Source organism: Adiantum capillus-veneris, chromosome 15 (genome assembly GCF_014529385.1).
Source record: "Adiantum capillus-veneris isolate H3 chromosome 15, ASM1452938v2, whole genome shotgun sequence".
Lineage (NCBI taxonomy): Eukaryota > Viridiplantae > Streptophyta > Polypodiopsida > Polypodiales > Pteridaceae > Adiantum > Adiantum capillus-veneris.
The window spans coordinates 39,543,694-39,562,728 of record NC_140945.1 but is presented as its reverse complement, the minus strand read 5'-3'; the positions used below and the strand labels follow the sequence as shown (position 1 = coordinate 39,562,728).

The 19,035-nt window shown below is 45.4% G+C and overlaps 1 protein-coding gene across 2 annotated transcripts in view; it reads left to right on the top strand.

The window, feature by feature from the left end:
• Positions 1-19,035, top strand: part of FAS4 (RNA helicase family protein) — a 185,634-nt gene that overhangs the window by 37,839 nt on the left and 128,760 nt on the right. The gene's annotated exons all lie outside the window — the stretch shown is intronic.

Below are 19,035 nucleotides of genomic sequence, written 5' to 3'. Positions count from 1 at the left end.
TCTTTATGTGCCAATATCTGTTCTGGAACAAGGATCTCCTCATTTTCTTCCACTTTGGGTTGCTGATCAGGCTCCCCATCTTCGGGCACATCGCCTTTAAAAGGCTTCAGGAGACTCACATGAAAAGCATTGTGAATCCTCCAAGTTTCGGGCAACTTCAGTCTAAAGGAGACATCATTTATCTTTTTGGAGATCTGGAAAGGTACGTAGTATCGCATACTAAGCTTTGGAAAAAGCCTCTCCTTTCCCTTTTTCTTTCTTAGGCGTGCCTTCTCAAAACATAAGAGCACCCAATCGTTCTCCTTCAATTTCAAATCGCGACGATGGCAATCTGTTGCCTTTTTCTGTCTTTCTTGAGATTTCTGCAAAGCCTCCCGCACCTTGGCAAAAGCAGTGTCCAAGTCGCGCGTGTACTCATCAGCTTCAAAAATCTTATCTTTCCTGCTTAGGAAGGGTGAAACCTTCGTAGCACCTTCAATAATCTCAAATGGCGCCTTCCCCGTCGAAGAGTGTATCGTGTTATTGTAGGCAAATTCCACCAAAGGTAAATACTTTTCCCATTGAGTCTTTTGATCCGAGATGTAAGACTTCAATAAATCTAGTACCACTGGATTGGCAATCTCAGATTGCCCGTCAGTCTGCGGGTGGAAAGATGACGAGAACTGCAACCGTGTGCCAATGTTCTTCTAAATAGCCTTCCAAAACAAACTCGTAAATCTGGGGTCCCTGTCAGAGACAATCGTCTCGGGCATGCCATGTAATCTAAAGATCTGGGCCACAAACAGTTAGCGAGACCACTCTGTGTTCTCGGGAGATCAAAAATGAAATCCATTGCAATACTTTCCCAAGGGCGGGTGGGTATGGGCAAAGGTTATAACAATCCTTGTGCTTTATGCTTGTCAAACTTGACCTTTTGGCATACCAAACAACTGCGCACAAACTCGTCCACATCCTTCTTGAGTGTCGGCCAAAAGAAGTATCTCTCTACCCCTTTCAAGGTGGTAGCAATGCCGCGGTGACCCATAAAAGGTGGGCAGTGGCATTTGTTCATAACCTTTTTGCTCAATGGCTGTGTAACGCACAACATGGTTTTCCTCATCAAGTAGCCATCCCGAATGGAATTTCGTGCTACTATCTCCCCATTCCGTATCTGAGTGAAAATAGCTGCAAAATCTGTATCTGTGGCATATTGATCGACCATATCCTCGAAGCTCCTATGATGTGTGGCGGAAATAGCCAGAACCAACAGCTTGCGAGACAAAGCATCCGCCACCAAATTATTTTGTCCTTGCACATGGACAATCTGGAAGTGAAATTGTGACAAGACATTCGCCCACCGCATCTGCTTTTTTGATAGAGCTGCTTCTGTGACAAGAAGTAGCGTAAACTCTGATGGTTTGTAAAGATAGTAAAATCCGCTCCGAGTAGGTAATGTCGCCACTGAGTAAGAGCATGGATAACCGTCAAAAGCTCTTTCTCATAAATCTGTGCTGTCAATTCCGGTCTTGAGAACAGTCGGCTCTCATAGGCAATGACATGGCCTTCTTGCATTCAGACCGCACCCAGACTATGACCACAAGGATCACAATATACTTCAAATGACTTCTGCAAGTCCGGCAAAGTCAAAACTGGTACTGTAGTCAATTGGGACTCCTTTTTGAGTCAAAATATGCAGGGGGGAAGCAACCTCTGCAAAGTTTCTAATGAACCGCCTGTAGTACGAACACAAGACCAAGAAGCTTCTAACTTCATGGACATTCTTCAAATCGGGCCAATCATGGATAGTCTCTATATTGGCCGGGTCCATTTGCACTCCTGCTGACACAATGTGCCCCAAAAAGTGTATCTCTGGTAGGAAAAATTCACTTTTCTTTGCATTAATCACCAACTTGTGATTTCGTAATGCCTGAAAGACCTGTAGTAGATGTTCTCTATGTTTTGCCTCATCCTTGGAGAAAACAATGATGTCCTCAAAGAATGTGCCAACAAATAGTCTATACTCTCGAAAAATCTTGTCCATCATCCGGTTAAATGTCGCAAGAGCATTGTTAGGTGGCCAAAAGGCATCGCCAAAAACTCAAATAACCCAAAAGTCGTCCGAGAAATTGTCTTGTAGACATCTTCAGGCGTGATTCGGATCTGATGATATCCGCTCTTCAAGTTGATCCTGCTAAAGCACGAAGATCCCTGTAGTCGGTCAAGAATATCATCGATCCTAGGAATCGGAAATCTGTTCTTGATGGTGATTTTGTTGAGAGCTCTATAATCGATACACATTCTCCAAGATCCGTGTTTCTTCAAAACCAACAACACTGGAGAGCAATACGGTAAAGTACTAGGCTGGACAAGACCCTTGTCCAAGAGGTCTTTCACTTGGTTCATAATTTCTTTGTTTTGGGCTCGACTCACACGGTAAGGTGGTTGGTTCGGTGGTGTGCTTCTAGGGATCAGATCAATGGTATGATCCTTAGGATGAGCGGGTGGTAACTCCCCTGGCACGCCCTCTGAAAAGCTATCGGCATGAGTGTGGAGAAAATCGTGGCTATCTTTATCAAGTTCTGACATATTTGTCCTATTCTCATCACTCAACTAAGATCGAGTAAACAAACAGACTCGATTTCATTAATTTTGAAACGGCCGAAGCCGATACAATAGGGATAGACTCGCCCTTAAGTTTCACATCAAGTACAATAGTTCGGCCCTTCTCTATAGTCAAAGTCGCTTTTCTTGCCCGATAGTCGACCACGGCGTTGTTCTTATGGTACCAGGGAATTCCCAAGAGGACATCACAACGTTCCAAGGGCATTATGTAGAAGTCCTCATGCCCCAAATACCCCTGACAATGCAACCGAAGTTTGCCAATGGCAGGTGTAATGGCTATGTCCCTACTGGGTGCCGCTAGAACTACCTCTGGTAGTGTCCCATGGATCGGGTGTGATCTTGAGCCGTGCCGCCAATTCAGGTGAAATGAAGTTGGCCTTGGCTCCTCCATCAAAGAAAATCAGGGCTTCTTGGACTTTCACTTACCCCAAGCTCGGCAAAGTTCTGTACTCTCATCAATCGTGCTTGGGTCAATACCCATGCAACATGGAACCAGTCTTGCTTTCATCTTGCCTTTTCGTCCACGTTCCTCAACTGCTTTTGGACCCTTAGGCCTGTCTTCATCCTTCTTGTTTTGTTCTTTCGGTGCCTTTTTAGGGCACTTTGCGGAGATATGCCGAGTTTCCCCGCATCCAAAGCACTTCCCCTCTTTGATGTAGAGAGCTCTCTCTCGAAGAGTAAGCTTGGGTCGTGTATCCTTTTCTTTCTTTTCTGGGTTGCTCTTCTTCTTTCCACTTTCATTGTTTGAAGTCTATTCGTTCCTTTGCGTCATGATTTCATCTGTGGGGTAGGTCAAACTGCCTGAATCGATGGCAAAATTCTGTTTCGCATGACTTATCAATTCCTGAATGGAATCTGACTTTTGCTCTAAGCAGCGATCTCAGATCTCTTTAGGAAGTCACAAGGTAAACCGCTCAATCTGCTCTTTGAACAAGATCTTCTTAAATGAAGAGATTGGTAGAAAAGAGCTCTAGAATCTTTCGCAATATGCGTCCAATGAATCTCTCTTGGTCGTCCGAAGATGGTTCCAAGCAGTTTGTATGTCACGTTCGTACTCTGGAGTCAACCGAGAAGAAATAAAAAGCCTTTTAAATTTTAGCCATTTAACTCGTGCTTTCTTGTTCAATAGAAGCGTGGACCACCAAGTTTGAGCATTTCCCCTTAAGTAAGAGGTAGCTCTCCGAATCCTAGAGTGCTGTGAGTAATGCCCTCCAGAGAAAGCAATGTCAAACTGCTGTATGAAGGCCAAAGCCTTCGAAACATCTCGAAAACCAGAAAACATGTCAAATTTAATTGACTGTCCACGTTCTTTGAACTCTCGGACTTTCTTGCTTTTATCTTCCAGAAAGTTATACAGGTTGGCTTTGTAAAAATTCTTCTTCCTTGCATAGAATTTGCGGCCATCGGAGTCGGAACTATCCGAAGACGAGTCCTCTATAGAACTGTCCGAAATTGGGCAAGATTTAGACTTCTTTGCCTTTTTCTTGCCCTTTTCGAAGCCTTGCTTTTTGCCTTTTCTGTCTTCTTCGCTTGAATTGGAAGAGCTAGAAGAACTCTCAGAAGAAGAAGAACTAGGTAATCCTTCAAACCGCACACGCTTCTTCTGCTTTCTTGCCGAGGCAAAAGTAGATTGACGACACAAATAACCCGGGAAGTCAGTTCCTTTCTTCTGCTTTTTGTCGTGCTTTTCAGTTTTGTTCTGCACGTCAAAAAGCTGAGAAATCCGTGCATCAACCACCTCTTCTAATTCTTGCTCAGTAAACATCCTTGGAGTAGGAGGTTTCTTGAGTATCGGTTTGGGGGGTGGTTCTGTGGTTTGCTGCCACTGTGCATACACCTCGTCGAAGGAGGTCTGGGTGATAATTTTTGCAAATTTCGGGTCCTTTGTAAAATTTAACATCATCTTTCCTTCATCGTCGATCAATCGTCGACGCTCCATCTCTTCAAGCTCCGTTGGAGTAGGCCGAGGTGGCCCGTACTCCTCGCGTGAATCTTCTTCATGATCTCTTCCCGCATCTCCAGATGCAGAGGAAGTCGATTGATCTCTATCTGAATCCATAAGTGCCGCGTAAAAAGGATCAGATTTCCCGGTAGAAGAGAAATCGGCTGTGCTCTGATACCATTGTAACAGACTTGGACACTCCAAGTTGAGATTCTACCGCGATACCACAAGAATTCACTTCGAAACAGTTCACAGTTCACAATTGATTCGACACTGGCCCGATGGAGCTCCGTGCCTAGAGATATTGGCCCCAAAGACTGGCGCCCCTTACGGTATTTCTTTTTGTATTAATTTGCAACTCAAAAGTATGAGGGATAAAATGGGCCTGCTTGCTGAACCTGCAGATAATGGTCCATATACCATCATTCCCTGTTGGCGTCCTTGGAAGATCAAAGATAAAGTCCATAGCAATGCTTTCCCATGTCTTATCCGGAATCGGCAGTGGTTGTAACAACCCTGGTGCCTTTTGCCTGTCAAACTTGACCTTTTGGCAAACTATGCATGCTCGCACAAAGGCATCCACATCTCTCCTCAAGGTAGGCCAATAGAAGAACGTCTCTACCGCTTTAACTGTTGCATCAATGCCACGATGCCCTGCATACGGTGGGACATGACTCTCTTCCATGACCTTATGTCGCAATGGCCTAGTGACACAAAGTCTGCCATGCATCATCATAAAACCGTCGCTGAGGAGGTAGTGCTCGTGATGTTGCCCCTCTTGTAACTGTTCAAAGATCCTTGCAAAATCTTCATCAGCAGTATACTGTTCCTTCATGTCATCTAACTCATGATAATAAGGAATTGACACAGCTGAAATTTGTGGCTTTCTTGATAACGCATCAGCCACAACATTCTTCTTGCCTTCCACATGCATAATCTTTCTGGAAGTGGAACATGGAAAGAATGTTTGCCCATCGCATATGCTTTTCGGATAACTTTGACTGTGTCAAGAAGTATCGCAAGGTCTGATGATCTGTTTGGACAACAAAATCAGCACCTAAGAGGTAGTGCTTCCAGCTAGAAAGCGCATGAATAACGGCCAAGAGTTCTTTCTCATAGACTTGCATAGTCCTCTCTGGCCCTTGCAAAATTCGGCTTTCATATGCTACTACCCGTCCATCTTGCATTAGCACTGCTCCGATGCTACTGCCACACGCGTCACATTGGACCACAAATGACTTCCTGAGATCTGGCAAAACAATAACTGGATCTGAAGTCAACTTTTCCTTTAAGAGACTAAAAGCTGAAATCTCTTTTTGGGTCCATCTGAAAGTGACCTCTTTCTTTTGCAATGTGTGAAGAGGCGATGCTATCTCGGCAAAATTTCTGATAAACCTTCTATAGTAGGAACACAATCCCAAGAAGCTTCTGACATCGTGCACAGTCTTCAAGCCTGGCCATGTCTTGATAGCTTCGACCTTTGCGGGATCCATTCTAACACCATCCTTTGAGACTATGTGGCCCAGAAAGTGGATCTCTTCCAGGAAGAATTCACTTTTCTTAGGATTGACAAGTAACCTGTGACTGCGCAGCTCTTCGAACACAATGGTCAAGTGACGCCTATGCTCCTCTTCATTCTTCGAATACACAATCATGTCATTGAAGAATGTTCCAACAAACTGTTGATGCGAGCGGTAAATCCGGTCCATCATTCTGTTGAACGTGGCAGGAGCATTTGTTAGCCCAAACGGCATCACTAGAAACTCATAAAGACCAAATGTCGTTCTAAACGCAGTCTTGTGCACATCCTCTGGGCTTATACGAATCTGATGGTACCCACTCTTCAGGTCTATCCTGCTGAAAATTGCAGCACCCTCTAAACGATCGAGAATATCATCAATGCGAGGAATAGGAAACCTATTCTTGATGGTATTCTTATTCAACGCACGGTAATCAATACACATGCGCCATGAGCCATCCTTCTTCTGCACTAGGAGCACTGGGGAGCAAAAGGGTGAAGAACTAGGCTGAATCAGCCCCTTCTCTAATAACTCCTCAACCTGGCCCATAATCTCTTTCTGCTGCGCCGCACTAACCCTGTAGGGAGGTCTATTTGGTGGGCTACACCCTGGCACCAAATCTATCCGATGGTCCTCAGGTCTCTCTGGCGGCAATTGCGACGGTAATGAATCAGAAAAACAGTCACTAAACTTTTGCAAAAATGCTGACCTTTCTTTATCTAACACAGATAAATTTGACTGATCCCTATCTGAGACATCACGTGCAAAAATCAAGTACACAGAAAGATGATTCTTTATTAGAGAAGTGATAGCAGAAGCAGATACAATAGGGACTGACTCTCCTTTAAGCTTTACATCCAAGATGTGAGTTTTGCCCCTATGCTGTACAGTGATCTTTTTGTTGTAGGCATCCAAGACTCCATGCACTCGGAACATCCACGGGATCCCCAACAAGGCGTCACAACCTTCCAGCGGCATGATGTAAAACTCTTCAGTGTCCACATACGACTGAATATGCAGACGCAGTTTTCCAATGATGGGAGTAACACACTCTGAGTGGCCTGGACATGCCAACCCTGCCTCTGCGGTGTACCCCATCTCTTCAGCTTTGATGCCGAGCTTCATAGCTAACTCTGGTGAGATAAAGTTGGCTTTGGCACCTGGATCAAAGAAGATGAGTGCCGTCTGATCCCTAACTTTACCCCATGCCCTGCATAACTCACTGGCATCTGTGCTGGGCCTGTCACCCACCATGTCTGGCACTAAACCTGCCGTGGGTTTTGGCTTCTTGCCTTTCTGGTCTTCTTTATCCTCTGAGTCAGCTGGCCTTTTCCTTTGTGGACAATTGATAGAAATATGACCAGGCTGCTCGCATATAAAGCATTTGTTCTCAGCCATTAGGACCTTCTTTTCCTCGAGCGACTTGCGCACAAAAGGCTTCCTTTTCTGTTTCTTTGCCTGCGCTCCAGAAGTCCCAGCTGAATCCTTGTCCTTGGTGGCCTTTTTTGACCCCTGTGACGCATCAGGAGCCGTCTTCACAAAGGGCTTCTTCGCTGAATTTTTCTTTTGCTGCCCTCCTTTATCACTGCTCAGAAATCCACTGTCCTCTCCTTTCAACAAGGCAAGACCAGTGTTCGCAACTTCCATAAGCTGAGTAAGGGTAGCCACTCTATTCTTTGTACAGTAATCGCGAAGCCCTTTAGGCAGCCCACAACAATACTTCTCTATCTGCTCTGTCAATGGCACAAATCTGTAGGAGGTCACTGAGAGTAATGCTTTACAAAACCTCCTATTGTACTCCAGCAAGCTCTTGCACGAAGCTGCCGTAAGCTGGTGCCAATCTGTCAAGACATCGGCTTCAAATTCATTTGATAGCCAAGCAGATGCAAACATTTGCTTGAAGTAAACCCAAGTGGCGGGTGCCTGTCCTTGCATTAACAATGTCGTCCACCATGTAAGCGCATTGTCCTTTAAGAAAGTGGCAGCTTTCCTGACCTTCGAGGCCTCTGTAAAATTCCCTCCCGCATAAGCTGTATCAAACTGCTGGAGGAAAGTGAGTGCCTTTGTCTTGTCCTCGAAACCACTGAAGGTACTGAACTTTACCGCTGCACCACCTTCTTTGTAAGCCTTCGGCTTCTCTAGTGCCCCCAAATTGTCATACGGAATGGTCTGCAACATGGGCACTGTACTAGGCATGATCGGCACGTGTTGGCCATTCACATTTTGCGTCAGAGGTGCGATATCTGGCTGCTGTCCAGAAAAACCAGCCATGCCAAAATGACCCTGTGGCACCCCAAACTGGCCCTGGTTGCCGTGGAAACCTTGCTGCATGCCGATAGTACCATACATGGGGTTTGGCATGTGCCTTGCATACCCCCGAACACTGTTCCTGGCATGTACGGCTGACTTCCAGACGCATAACCAGCCATACTTTGGAACACTGATCCACCCCCGAAATACCCAGGATGTACCGTGGGTGGTGGAAAAACTGAGTGCATAGCCTGGTATCCAGCTCCCTGTCCATTCAAGACAGCATGCTGGCTCTGAAAGGTGGCGGGCTGAACTGGCATAACCTGTGGAATAGGCGTTCTAGCCACTTGTTCAAGCACGGGAGGAATCTGCTTTGGAGCCCCCGACTCCGCAACATGCGAGTGTTCCCTTTCCTCCTGCGCCTCATGAAGTACCTGGGCTTGAGCTTCAACAAGCTCCGTACGCGGCGTAGGTTGCCTATTTTGCTGTTGCACTGGTGGCGCTTGTAAGAATTCCATAAACCTCGGATTCTGCACCAGTTACGAAAAGACATTCACCGCGGCAACTAACTGAGTCTTAAACGCATCATCCTCAAGTTGCCCTGTCATAAAGCCCTGTACTACTGGAGAGACATTCACGTTGACAGGAGGTACAGACTGACGGGGCCGTGAGCTCTCGCCAATCTCAAAAACCATAGGAATCTCCTGCCTGTCCTTTGGAGAGGAACCCTCTTCCATAATTCCCTTCCCCTTGTCGGCCATAGTGTAATCCCCGCGTTCTTGCACTGTGTGTCTTTACCCTGAACAATCCAGGCTCACTCTTTGAGGAAAAAGTGATTGATGTCCCGGCAACGGAACCATGAAACCGGCCCGTAGGGCGGTAGGCGTTGGCTTTCACCCGAAATTCTTTACTTTATACACACACACAGAGCACTTTGCAAAGAGAACCTGTAATGGGAATTAACACTTCAACTCACACACGGCTCGGAAGCTAGAATGCTCCGAGCAGACGCCGACAACCTGTAGGCCCCAAAATTGGCGCCCCTTTCGGTATTTCTTTATTCTTTAGGAGGGTAAATTACAAGGTAAGGTCCTGGGAATCCTTCAAGTGTATCCACCTAGATACCATTTGATTTGGCCAAATTTCGGCAGCATAACAGCCCCAAAACTTGCGCGAAACCAGTTCCCCTGCTGGAACTCGCTTGCACTGTCGTATACCCTCTGATTCCTGTCCAAAAACAGTAAATTCAGCACGCTGTATTTACTGGTTTTTGCCCTGTTTTCAGCCCCAAACAGTCCCCTAACTATCCTTTGCTAGTGGGGCACGATTCCCAATGATCCTGGCGTCCGTATGGCTGAAAAACAGTCAAATTACAGCGCATACACAGCGCTGATTTTGCACCTGTACGGTGAGGTTATGACCCTCACCAGTGCCTGCTTTGGAGCAGCAGTTAGCTACCCCTGTTCCTGCTCAAGGAGGCTCTTGCCTCAGCACAAAAGCATGAACCCACACAACTGTACATCAGTCAAATGAGTAGCCCTCTTGTGGGGCATCACATAACTACACGTAGGGGAGAAAGAGAGCAGTATGTAGCGTGCGGGGCATCACTCCCGTCACCATACTGTGCATAGAGGGCAAGGTAAGCATTCCATAGCTTCTGTACCTGTTGCAATCCGCCTGTGGCTGAAAATGGCGCCCCCTTTGTTGATATGCAGCTCGTTTTTGCCTCCCAGAGTGGCAGAATCGCTCACAAGCTGACACGTCGCCCAGTTTCCGAGTTTGGGCTTTCCCTGCTAAAAATATCTCAACTGGTGCGTCAGTTGACTTCGCGGCAGAGTTGTAAAGTGTTCCCCTAGTCATACCGAAGGTAATGACGCGAACACATTTCGTGGCCCAAAATAGCAGTTCCCTAAATTTTAGGAGATGCTTCCGTTGGGCTCCCACTGGTCTTCTGACCATCTATCCTCATTGGGACCGCATCCAAAAATGCAATGTGGCCCAACTGTCGGATACTTTTTGTTGGTAGTCCCACCTTGACTTTACGCCTTAATTGAGTTCACTTCCTAGTATCCACCAACTTGCTAAGTGCGACGGGGGGGACCTATATGATCTTGCTCTGAGCCTAGACATCCTCTTACCATACGAATTCCAGTGCCGACCACTTTCCGTCTGCGGGTGAATCTACCGTTCACATTGGCCATACAATGTCCGACCGTTTGCTACTTCAAAAAGAGGGTCTCAAAATAAATAAAATAAACCCCATTGGAAAGAAACCAACAACCAAGGTTAGCAGTTGCCACATCTCTGTGACATGGTTAATAACTGCCACGTCCTCGTGACAGAGTGGGAGGCTCTCACTCTCAGACTCTGCGTCGAGATGCTCTGAGAAGTGGGAAGCTTGACCACACTTATAAATAGATTACAAGGGATGCCAAAAGCAAAGCCCCAAAAGCTGCCTTTAAAAATCTAGGGCTTTCAAAAGCTCTCTCTCTCTCTCTCTCTCATTCTCTTGCAATTTACACACAATAAAGCAAGTCAACTCAAGCCCTGTCTCCCTTTCTACATTGCGTAGAATAAAGCAAGCCTATTTGCGTAGGAAAAACTGCCCAAAAGCTGCCATCCGTACCATCTGCCACGTGGCTGCTTTTCCGCAAATAGCGCCACGTTTTCTGCCGCAGATTTCGGAGGATCGTACGGCAGTGCCAGGTCAGCATTCTGCCCACATTTCCGAGAGATTGTCCATGCCAAGGGGTAGGTGTGTGTGTGTACAAGGGCTGCCATGTCACTGGGTTGTGATACTGTCCGTCATCAGCCACGCCAGCTACAACATTGGTTGGAGCAGAAGCTCGCTCATGCATTCATGTATCAGTATTGGTCGGACATTTGGAGCCTTCATGTCAGCCGTCGTATTTCGTATTTCCTTCGGATGCTAGCGCATGCAGGTCTCCCGGTTGGGACGTGGGCTGCTCAGGCAGCACGTGTAACAGACTTGGACACTCGCAAGTCAAGAATCTACCGTGACACCACAATAAATCACTTCAAAACAGTTCACAATTCACAACTAATTCAACACCGGCCCGGCGGAGATCCGTGCCTAGAGATAATGGCTCCAAAGATTGGCGCCCCTTTCGGTATTTCTTTTTGTATTACTCTGCAACTCAAAGTACAAGCGAGTAGTCGGGACTCACTTTCAGACTCTGCGTCGAGATGCTCTGAGAAGCGAGAGCCCAAACTACCAATATATAGATTTACAAGGGATGCTAAAACCAGAGCCCAACCAGAGCCCAAACGCTTCAAAATCAAAATCATGTTCTTTCTCTCTCAAGCTCTCTTGAGCCAAAGCAAAAAGCAGAAGAGCTCTCTCTCTCTCTCTCTCTCTCTCTCTCCAATTTGCGGAGATAAAATTAAGCAAAAGCTGCCACAAGCTGCCCTGCTTTTCTGCTGCCGCAAATCCGCCGCAAAACACGGACGTCCATACAGCCTGCCACGTGTCAGCTAGCCCGTGAAATGCGTCGCAAATTTCGGAGGGTTGTCCGTATGTTGCAGCCACGTCATTATTCAGCAAATATGCCATGTTAGCATTTGTGGGCAAGGGTGGGTGTATGTGAGTGTGCACTGAGCAGTCACGTCACCATTTTGAGACATACCCCCCTCTTGAAAGCATTGTGATCGCCCTCGATTACCTGCAAAACAGACAGAAGCCATAAACTGTCTTAGCAGACACTGACTGTTAGTACCGACCCGCTAGGAACACACATCTAGCACATGTACCAAATCGACAGTCACATCACATGACATCACTTGACATCACAGGACATCTTGACATCACAAAACATCGCATGACAAATCACGTTCAACATTCATTCGGATCTTAGGCCATGATTTATCGGCAATGCAATTAGCAATCGCATCTAGATCCACTCGGGACCTCGTAGATGCCCGATTGACTAATCCGTATTGCAACCATGTCTATCGAGATCATTTAGACAAAAATGTTGCAGTCATTACGTTTATCAATTCCTACACTTAAACAAGTCAAGAACAATTCAGTTTCATATTATCCGGAATTCCATTTCATAAAGTCATTACAGCGTAATAATGTCAGCTCTCAGTATCCCTGAAGCTCAAAGAGACATCAGTGACTCTAGCATAAAAAAATCGAGGCATCTGTTGACAAAGGAGCGGAGTAACTCCTCTCTTGTGCATACCCACTGCACCAGATTTTCGGCCAAGCTGAATTCGGGGTTACAGTTGGAAGACTATGCTAAACCAAAAGCTTCAAGGTAAAGTTTCACAATCTGCCGAGTATTTGCTAGGTCCCTCCTCCATCCACTTCGCATCCAATGCAGGATATTTCTTGAATGTAACCAAGAATCGCCTTATCCCTTTACCCTTAATCTTTCTGTCTTTATGTGCCAATATCTGTTCTAGAACAAGGATCTCCTCGTTTTCTTTCACTTCGGGTTGCTGATCAGGCTCCCCATCTTCGGGCACATCGCCTTTAAAAGGCCTCAAGAGACTCACATAAAAAGCATTGTGAATCCTTCAAGTTCTGGGCAGCTTCAGTCGGAAGGAGACATCGTTTATCTTTCGGAGATCTGGAAAGGTTCGTAGTATCGCATATTAAGCTTTGGAAAAAGCCTTTCCTTTACCTTTTTCTTTCTCAGGTGTGCCTTCTGAAAACGAAAGAGCACCCAATCGTTCTCCTTCAATTTCAAATCGCGTCAATCGCGATCTGTTGCCTTTTTCTGTCTTTCTTGAGATTTCTGCAAAGCCTCGCGGACCTTGGCAAAAGTTGTGTCCAAGTCGTGCGTGTACTCATGGGCTTCAAAAATCTTATCTTTCGTACTTAGAAGGGTGGAACCTTTGTAGCACCTTCAATAATCTCAAATGGCACCTTCCCTGTCGAAGAGTGTATCGTGTTATTGTAGGCAAATTCCACCAAAGGTAAATACTTTTCCCTTTGAGTCTTCTGATCCGAGATGTAGGACTTCAATAAATCTAGTACTACTGAATTGGCAACCTCAGATTGCCCGTCAGTCTGCGGGTGGAAAGATGAGGAGAATTGCAACCGTGTGCCAATGTCGCCACTTAGTAAGAGCATGGATAACCGCCAAAAGCTCTTTCTCATAAATCTGTGCTGTCAATTCCGGCCTTGAGAACAATCGACTCTTGTAGGCAATGACATGGCCTTCTTGCATTAAGACTGCACCCAGACTACGACCACAAGCATCACAATATACTTCAAATGACTTCTGCAAGTCCGGCAAAGTCAAAACTGGTACTGTAGTCAATTTCTCTTTCAATGTCTGAAAGGCAGTCACCTTTGTGGGTCCCTACGAGGAAGGGACTCGTTTTTGAGTCAAAATATGCAAAGGGGAACCAACCTCTGCAAAGTTTCTAATGAATCGCCTGTAGTACGAACACAAGCCCAAGAAGCTTCTAACTTCATGGACATTCTTCTGATCGGGCCAATCACGGATAGTCTCTATATTGGCTGGGTCCATCTGCACTCTTGCTGCTGACATAATGTGCCCCAAAAAGTCTCTCTCTGGTAGGAAAAATTCACTTTTCTTTGCATTTATCACCAACTTGTGATTTCGTAATGCCTAAAAGACGTGTAGCAGATGTTCTCTACGTTCTGCCTCATCCTTGGAGAAAACAATGATGTCGTCAAAGAAAGTGCCAACAAATAGTCTATACTCTCGAAAAATCCTGTCCATCATCCGGTTACATGTCGCAGGAGCATTGGTTAGGCCAAAAGGCATCACCAAAAACTCAAATAACCCAAAAGTCGTCCCAAAAGCTGTCTTGTAGACATCTCCTGGGATCTGATGATATCTGCGATCTTGCTAAAGCACGAGGAATCGGAAATCTGTTCTTGATGGTGATTTTGTTGAAAGCTCTATAATCGATGCACATTCTCCAAGATCCGTCTTTCTTCAAAACCAACAACATTGGAGAGCAATACGGTGAAGTACTAGGCTGGACAAGACCCTTGTCCAAGAGGTCTTTCACTTGGTTCATAATTTCTTTGTTCTGGGCTCGGTTCACACGGTAAGTGGCCGGTTCGGTGGTGTGCTTCCAGGTATCAGATTAATGGTATGATCCTCAGGGCGAGGGGAAGATCTGGAGATGTTTGTGCATGCCATGTAATCTGAAGATATGGGCCACAAACAGTCTCGCTAAGTGATCCGGCTTGACTGTTTTCTTCATTGGAATGAAATGAGCTTGCTTGCTAAACCTGTCAATATCAGTCCAGATACCATCGTGACCACTCTATGTTCTCGGGAGATCAAAAATGAAATCCATTGCAATACTTTCCCAAGGGCGGGTGGGTATAGGCAAAGGCTGTAACAATCCCTGTGCTTTATGCTTGTCAAACTTGACCTTCTGGCATACCAAGCAACTGCGCACAAACTCGTCCACATCCTTCTTGAGTGTGCATAGTCTAGAACAACTGTGATTTTGACCACCAGCACCAGTGGCGTTTTTGCCAGTAGTACCAGCACCCTATCGATTTCAGCCCTAAGCATCCGCTAGTACTTGGAGATCCAGATCAGCCCAACATCTTTCAGAATTAAGCCTCATGCAATATCGATTGCAGATTTCAACTATAGCCTCATAGTCAGATCGCAGTTCCAAGTCAAATCAGCCCAACGTTTTTAGTTTTCAGCCCTTAGCCTCGTAGATCCGAGCATCAGTAGCAAGATCCCATATCTTAGCATCTAGGAACATTGTATCAACATTTGTGCAATCTAAAGCAAAATTCAAATGCCTCTCTAGCGATAGAGAGGGGACCCTTGGAGGGGGGGGTTTGGGACCCCATTTGGTGTTAGTGTTCTTTGTCTATCACTCACAGAACCTTCACTCACAATATCACTCTCTTCTCTATCTAGTCTAGTGCACATTTCTCTCATGAAGTAAAAGAAAATCTCTCACTTGGTAAAAGGAACCTTGAGTACGCATTGAGCACTCATCTCGAGCATTCACCATAAATCACTTCCACTGCACCTTACAGGTGCTATATGGTTTAGTTTGAAACATATGAGACTAGCCTAGCATTGGCACAAAATCCCCTTGGGTTTAGTAGAGCTTATTGTCATTTGTACTAGCGGGGGCAGGGGATGAATCTAGCTAGTCTTGGTGTCTTTCTCCAGAGTTTCGCCCGCATATTACAGAGATTGGCAGTAGCCTTGGTGTTGCGTTGGGTTAGGATGATATCACCATCTTTGTAAAATGCCCATATATCCTCAACCAAAATAGTAAATGGTGATTGCCCTCTGGCCGTCGCATAGGCTGACGTACTAAGTGTAAAATAGCATATAGCAATACATAAGTATTTGCCAGTCTCTAGCCTCAGTCTCACCCACATATACTTGGCATGATCTTCTCTGCAAGCAATGTGTATCATGGGTTGCAACTCCCTCCCTGTAAGTACAACCACTCCGCTAGACCCTCGTCCTCGAGCTCTGATCTTGTCTCGTGTCTATTGGCGGACTCCCATCTATATCCACTAACATGTGGTAAACTCTATCTAGGTGCCTTATGCGTCTCCTCCCAGTGAAGCTGTCCTCAAAGGCTCCTATATCCCGTCTCAGAGTGTCACAAACGGGAGCACATAACAATATAAAATATACGCAGATAAATAGAATTTATCACTTAATACTGAAGCTAGAGGATATACAAAGAGAAATAGAGGGAGAGCGAGAGAGATAGAGAGTGAGAAGATCGACACAGTACTCGGGACCTGAAGATGGGCTGGTCCCCCTTGTAATAGTATCTTTATTATTGAGGAGAAGTCTATACAATCACTTGAACCGAACGTATTACCACATTCGTTCTAGTATAAGACTCGATTGTTCCCGAAAGCCTCTGCTTCCTATTCCTAGAGCAAAACCCTATTTCAAGGAACTTTCGTTCCTTATTCCAAATCTCGAGAACCAAGGTTCTCGCCTCTGGATCTCACCTTCCAGACTCAGGGCATGGCATCCCTGCAACTCTCTGACTCTGTTTCCAGAGTCCTAGGGCAAAACCTATTCCAAGGAACTTCCGTTCCTTATTCCAAATCCTCGAGAACCAAGGTTCTTGCCTCTTCCAGACTCAGGGCATGGCATCCCTGCAACTCTTTTTTGACTCTGTTTCCAGAGTCCTCTTCCCGCAAAACAACTTTGCTTTCCCAGACACGAAGTCCTTACTTGGGAATCCCAACTTCCGGATGACAACTTGAGAGACTATCTCTCTCCAATCCATGGATCTACTTCCCAAACTCGGGTATGAAACCCTTGGGCTGATCTGGCTCTAGTTCCTCAGAGCTCTTTCTCCTGCAGAGGCTCATGCCTTCCTCTGCTCCTACTCCCTCGTGAAGCGGAAGTGCACCTTCAAACACACACAAACACGGGATAACAATTCGAATGGCGAATCCACAATTGATACCTCTCGCTCTTTGCGCGGGAAAAGCGACCTCCGTGCTTCGTAGTCTCGCGATCTCTTGCGTCTTCTAGCGGCAGATTCTCCTCTTGCTGGCGCCGGCAACTCCCTCTCTGAGAGAGGGCGTGTGAAGCTCCCTGTCCACGATAGGAATAATTGAGCGCTGGTGTCCGCATAGAGATCACGGCTGGTTTTTTTTTTTATACTCTTTTGCCAGAAAGAGGGAGAGAGAAAGCGCTGTCTGATCTGTTGCCTTATTTATTAGAGCCTGCCCACTTATTAAGTGGGCAGCCGGTCACCTTTTAAAAATGGTTTGAACCTGCCCAAAAACTTAATAAAATCTTAGAAGTTGAAAACAATGCTTACATAGCACTTCCTAGGCGTCCTTGGATGCAACCGCATGCATAGATGCAATGTAGACATGGACTTCCTCGCGGGAAAGCATCAGCTTTCCCGAAAAGAAACCTGATTTCTGCTCAAATTTTCCTCTGAACCCATCTTCAATGAAGTGCTTGCCCATTCCTTGTGCACAATTCTGACACAGTTCGGAATTTCCTCTTGACTATGGATATTCCCTTTCCGATGCACCAGTCACCCACCTTGTGACGCATCAGGAATACCCATCACCTAGTCCTTTCCTACTGAACTTACGGTACAATCTCCTTCACGATGCTCTCTGTTACCCATCCTATGACGCATCAGAGATGTCCGTTCCCGGATGGTTGGATACTTCTTCCTGATGCTCCTTGTCACCCATCCGATGTGACGCATCAGAAGTACCCGTTTCTGTTGGCATTACAGATATTTCGTTTCATAGTGCTCCCGTCATCACTTTGAATGATGCACTAGAAATATATGTACTCGGATGTCTCCAGTGAGAAAAACCCTCTCGCTTAAAATTCCAATAATTCATTTAAAATTATTTTGCCTTGTGTTGCAAGCGAGAAAACCCTCTCACTTGTAAATCCAATAATTCATTTAGAAGTATTTTTCTGTTAGATAAAGCCAATTTAGCAACATCCCTCTCACTTATAAACAGTTGTCCTCAACTGTAGAGATCCAATTGAACTGCCGAGGAGAAACCAAAAAGATTCCAAATCTTGCTCAACGGTGAGCTGAGCTAGTCCTTTCTCAAAAGAGAACCTAAAAATTTAATTAAACAAAAATTCCAATAATTCATTTAAAATTATTTTGCCTTGTGTTGCAAGCGAGAAAACCCTCTCACTTGTAAATCCAATAATTCATTTATAATTATTTTTCTGTTAGATAAAGCCAATTTAGCAACATCCCTCTCACTTATAAACAGTTGTCCTCAACTGTAGAGATCCAACTGAACTGCCGAGGAGAAACCGAAAAGATTCCAAATCTTGCTCAATGATGAGTTGAGCTAGTCCTTTCTCAAAAGAGAACCTAAAAATTTAATTAAACAAAAATTCAATAATTCAATACTTACCTTAGCGGTTTATGTCGTTCCTCTAGTTTATGCCAATCCGAAGATTCCTTGTGCATTGCCGCACGTCTTTCCACGTTTTTCCTCTAGCGGGTTGTTACCACCTGCATTGTTTTCTTTACGCCTACTTGCGTCTATTTCTTGCGGAAATCATCAAGAATTTTTCACTTAGCAAGCATCTAGGTCTGCTCGCAAAATCTTAGGCAGATAAAAATTCTAGCCATACCATTCTGTGAACATAAGTTCAAACTCGGCCTACTTAAGGGCGATCGAACCCGCTTTAGATCTCAAGGATGTTCTCCCATATGTGGTTAAGGTAAATCTTACCATTTTAAACGGTTGGCGAATTATATTCTTACGAACATAATAGTTTGAATTTATTCCAGCAGCGTGTAAATGCTACTTGACCTCCTCATGGAGGAACATACACCGCAATCAAAAGTTGCTACTGTAATGGTAAAAGCACATAGCGTACTCAATGATCAACGACCATCAGAAAACCTCTTCTCCGTAGAGAAACTCAAATTCCTTCTACCGAACACATCTCAAATAGAGATTCTCGTGTCGGAATATCCTTGCGCGCAAAAAGGCGCTCAAGAGAGTATAACAAACTCTCGTCCAGTTCGTTGGCATAGGTTTGCATCTTCGTGTGTTATCCATGTACCCAAAGATGTACATAATTCTTTAGAGTTTTGGTGAACCTGGGAAATTACCTTCCCTTTGAAAGATCCTTAGAGCGAAGACGCTCAACTTGACAATTCCTTGTCTCGATCTTAGAGCAAAACCTGCTCATCAAATAAACTAGGATTTCAATCCTTGGACAGGTCGTAGCCGTCGCTTGT